Here is a 5,175-nt window from a genome sequence, read left to right as displayed (position 1 = left end):
CTTCTCTACAACGTGTGTAACATCCTTAAAAGTTGTATTCCCACTCTGCTTTATATTTTGCAAGTACTTATAGGTAAACATGTTTTAAAGATTCAACATGTAACATGTGTTACACCGAAATGTTACACAAGTGTTTCTAGTTTACACATGTTACATCTTGTGTAACTCTGCTTTATATTTTGTAAATGTTTCCAGTTTCCAGTTTAAACATGTTTTAAAGATACAACCTATAACATGTAAGTACTTATAGGTAAACATATTTTAAAGATACAACCATATCACCTTACAAGTTATATGTTTTGCTGACAAACGCCATGTCACACATGTTACACACTATAGAGTGAAACAACAGTATTGAACGCTGCTACACATTTCCAATTCTGTCGTAACATGTGTAACCTTTTTTGGGGTATCGATGTTGTAGGTTTATACAGGCTTAAAATATATACAAATGATCGAAAACTGATCATACATGTGTTACCCTATAGTGTAACATTAGTTACAAACATGTCTTACATATGTGCAGCCCCGATTTTTGGTAACAAAGGGGTTGAACATATGTAACACATGTTTGTAACATGTGTTACACTAGAGGGTAACTTTTGTACAACGTCAAAGGTACCCACCACATGCCCTTCATCGACTTCTTGTTCCCATTCTTCATCGGTTTCTCCATCTACCTTCTTTCGCTTTATGGCCACCTTTTGTCGTATCCGATATTGTGGTTCTCTTCCTTCCTGCCAAGATCCCTTCTCGTTTGGATGCAACTGCTATGGTCAAGTCGTAATAACACAAGTTACAGTCCAACATTTTTAATCTACTAATTAAAAAAATAGTAGTAACATAACTAAGACTAGCTACTTTCTACCCAATTATGCCCTGAACTTGAAGTCTCCCCAAATTTTGAGTTTTTATCTGCATCATTTCACACATAAAGAAAAAACTAAGTAAAACCACCCAAAAAAAGGTTACATATGTAAACAGTTAGCATACACTTCAAACAACTACTATCCGGTGGAACCAACTCCCTCGCTAAAAGCACTAAAAAACATGTAACATATGTTAGCACAACCTTTCGTATTTGTTTGTCGTCGTATAGCTTTCGTTTTTGTTTTCTGGATCGCCTTCGTGATAGAAGGGAAAGTCTTCCAAACTTCTACTACGACCTTGTGGGCCTTATGCCAGGGGGTTTGGGAAAAAAGAGAAATTCATTGTTAACGATAGGGAATTCTAAGATGTGTTACACATGTTAGAATTGTCTATTGTTTTGAAGTAGCAATAGGCATTCTAACATGTATCAGCATAATGTTGTGAAAAAAGATTCCTTCATTGTTACTTCAAAACAATAGGTAGTTGTAACATATGTTAGACATGTAGCTCTTATATTAAAATCTTTCCTAACCAACGTAAGACGTATTACATGTGTTACACTTCAGAACATTATGCAGATACCTGTTATAATGCCTATTGTTAATTCAAAACAAAAGACAATTCTAACATGTGTAACACATGTTACAATTGCTATTTGTTTTGAAGTAACAATAAAGATATCTTTTTTCATTGCTACTTTAAAACAATAGGTAATTGTAACATGTGTTACACATCTTAAAATTGTTTATCTTTTTCAAATAACAACAGGCATTGTACACATGTAACACATGTTACAATTGCTTTTTGTTTTGAAGTAACAGTAAATATTTTTTTTTACTATTACTTCAAAACAATAGGTAATTGTAACATGTGTTACACATCTTAAAATTGCACCACTCCTATTAAAAAATTAGGAAATGCTAAAATCAACCCAACTTACTACCTATGAAAACACTAGTCAATATAAAAAGAACAAACCAAATATCCTTTTTTGTATTTTAACGATTAGTGTGTCCGAGTCCCAATCCTCAAAATCTGTACATCGTCAGTTTCTTCGTTACTTAATTTCATAAAAATAAAATAGGTGTAACACATGTTACTTAATTTCATAAAAATAAAACAGGTTACCTAATATGTTTTTGATAAAATAAAGTCAGATTTAACATATGTTACCTATTTTTATAAAAATAGGACAAGTTTAACACTTGTTAGATAACTTGGAAAAAATATGAGAGCTTAACACATGTTAACTAATCTGATAAAAATTATACAGGTTACATGTTACATAATTTGATAAAAATAAGGCAGGTGTAACACATGTTACACTAACATGTTTACCCAATAGGAGAGGTTTAACACATGGTAATAAGACAGGTTTAACACATGTTACATCATTTTATAAATTTGAGACAGGTTTAACACATGTTACACTAATATGTTTACCTAATCAGGGAGGCTTAACACATGTTACGCTAATACGTTTATATGCTTTTGAGTCCGTTGACTTGTACCCTAATATCAGACAGGTTTAACACATATTACGCTAATATATTTATATGCTTTTGAGCCCTTACACTTGTACCCTAATATCATAGGTTTACCTAATTTGTTTTTGACAAAAAACAAGGCAGGTCTAACACATGTTTCCTAGTCGCATTCAAAACAAAAATCACCACTGATCGGACCCAAACACCTACCTACTTAGGGAAAAGTTCAAAAAGGAAATTATGATGGACAATCATACACATGTATGCATGCAAATTTGCTTAATGTTTTCTTACTCGAACGGGTATTTTATAAACATGAAGTAGTTAGTGTTAAAATTTAAATATGATTTTTTTTGGGACAAAGCAATTGCAAAGTAGATCCTTCTAGAGCTCTTTAACTTTTGTTACTATTTTTCCAACTCTGTTAATAACCAATTATACATAGAATTGGAGCAAATCTGTTCAGGCGTTCAAACACCGATCGATCGGAAAAAACAAAAAACACCTACTGATAAGGAACCCGAATCAAACTTACTTGCTTCCGCATGTTCTTGCTTTCTTCCATTTCCGGTGACTTTTACCGAACGATAACAGCTGAAACGTTGATCTCATATATATTCTTCTCTGGTGGGTTTACGGTTTCGATTCACTGCCGCACTTTCTTTCCCGGTGATTTCGATTCATCGCCGCACCTTCTTTTTTCTTCGGTGCACCTTCTTTCTTTCCGGCGTTTTCGATTCACCACCGCACCTTCTTTCTTCTCCGGCGTGTCTTTCTTCTCCAGCTTGTCTTTCTTCTCCAGTGGGTTTGGGGTAGATGGAAGGTCTTGAGAGAGAAAGAGATGATTTTGAAATGAAAAGTCTTGGGGTTGATGACTTTTGAAATGAGGTTGGATTTTGAGTAGTTGTTATTGAAAATCGTATGCCTCCCTTCATATCATTTCATGCATGTCAAATCAGTATTAAAATAATATATAAAATGTAATAATATTATATTTGATTTTACCTATATGTCCTTCAAGTACTTTTGTTGATCTCATCATTCTATTTAATTTAATTCAAAAATGCTTCAAAATTTATGAGCCATTGGATGATCTTGATCAATGGTTATAGATTGGGTTTACTAGGTTTCCTTAGTACAAATAAGTTTTCTATACATCCTTCCCCTAGATATATATATATATATATATATATATATTGGTCGAAAATAAAATGTACAAATTTGACCTAGCCTACACATGTTATTTAACCATAGATATATATACATATATTTAAGGTTTAATTTAATCTCGTCCTAATCATAATTATCTATTATTGACTAATAATATAACTTTATTTTCTTAGACATCTTATACATATGTCCCAGATAAAGAACTTGAATCATTAGACCGTTTTTTGCCATTTCGTTTATTTAAAATTTTGGTTATATTTATTCTAGGGTGATTTAGTCAATTGTTATATCTGGTGTACACGTGCGGTAATTCTCGTGGATTAACTCTTCGCAACCTGTGAGTAATCTCTTCTATTTTTCTATTTTTAACTTTACAAATTTTGGGGTGCATCACGTTACACTTTTTGTTTTACTTAACATGCTATAATCAAGTGTTATTATGTGAACGTCTTATGTGTATTCTATTATTCTATATGCTATCTGATGTCAAGTCTATTGTATGCTATTGTGTCTAGTGGATCCACGGCTGACTAGATTCCCCCCGGCCATGGGTTGTAGCCTAGTATCGCCAACGGTATTAGACTCACTCCTCGGAGCTTGAGACTAATGCACGCTATTGCCATTAGTCTATTTATTTTAGTTGTTTGTGTTGTTATTTGATTGTGTATTCTTGTTTGGTAAATTTGGATATATATGGATATGTTGACTATGTTGATGATATGAGACTGTTTTCATACTAACCTTGAGGTGCATGTTAAAAATATTTTTCTAAAACATTAAATATAAAATTGTTTTCTATAAAAGGTGGAAATTACTCACCAACATATTTGTTGACCCAAAAATATATTTTTCTAACGTGGTGCAGGCTTTCAAAGTCGATAAACAAGTGATGAGGATACGTAGCATGGGACTTAGGAAATTAAATTGAAATCTTATGATATGTTTGTTTTTGGAGTAAATTACAAAAATCGTCCTTTATGTATGTCACTTATGGCAAATTGTGTCATTTGTCTTCAATAATTACAGAAAACGTACTCGATGTTTGCAAACCCTTGCAAGTTATGTCCTTTATCCCAAACTCGGTTAATTTTTGTGGTTAGATTTAACCACAAAATACCCTCATGTGGGATCCATTTGGTCAGATTTAACCACGAAAATACCCTCATGTACGGTCCATTTAGTCAGATTTAACCACAAAAATTAACTGAGTTAGGGCTAAAAGACACAACTTGCAAGGGTTTGCAAACATCAAGTATGTTTTCTGTAATTATTGAAGACAAAGGACATAGTTTGCAATAAGTGACATACATAAAGGACGATTTTTGTAATTTACTCTTGTTTTTGAACAATGTATGAGTAACTTTGATTATTAAATGTTATATGACAATTTAAATGGACACATTTTAAATATCGTAAGAATGATTAGTTCTCAATAGTTATGGCAATTATCATGCCTCGTACCATTCCGTTGCATGCGGGTCGGGGTGTGACAGGTGAGCGCTTTGGACAGCCCTAGTTCAGCGCACCATGTTCCTTGAAAACCTAAAGTAGGCTAAATAGGTAAATATAATATAAGAATGTTACGTTTTTTTACTAATTGTTTAACAAAAAGGATTTTATCAAGTAATCGGTAAAATTTTTGTACTTG

The 5,175-nt window shown here is 32.8% G+C and overlaps 1 long non-coding RNA gene across 1 annotated transcript; it reads right to left on the bottom strand.

Moving 5' to 3' along the window:
* Nucleotides 1–259: 259 nt before the first annotated feature.
* LOC118480386 lies at nt 260–3,226 on the bottom strand. The gene is made up of 2 exons (XR_004862352.1): nt 2,893–3,226; nt 260–915 (listed from the first exon to the last, which is right to left on the bottom strand). It is a non-coding gene; the product is annotated as an uncharacterized LOC118480386 (long non-coding RNA).
* Between the last annotated feature and the right edge of the window lie 1,949 nt (nt 3,227–5,175).

The sequence above is a fragment of the Helianthus annuus genome, chromosome 7 (genome assembly GCF_002127325.2).
Source record: "Helianthus annuus cultivar XRQ/B chromosome 7, HanXRQr2.0-SUNRISE, whole genome shotgun sequence".
NCBI lineage: Eukaryota > Viridiplantae > Streptophyta > Magnoliopsida > Asterales > Asteraceae > Helianthus > Helianthus annuus.
This window is presented reverse-complemented; position numbering and strand designations above follow the sequence as displayed.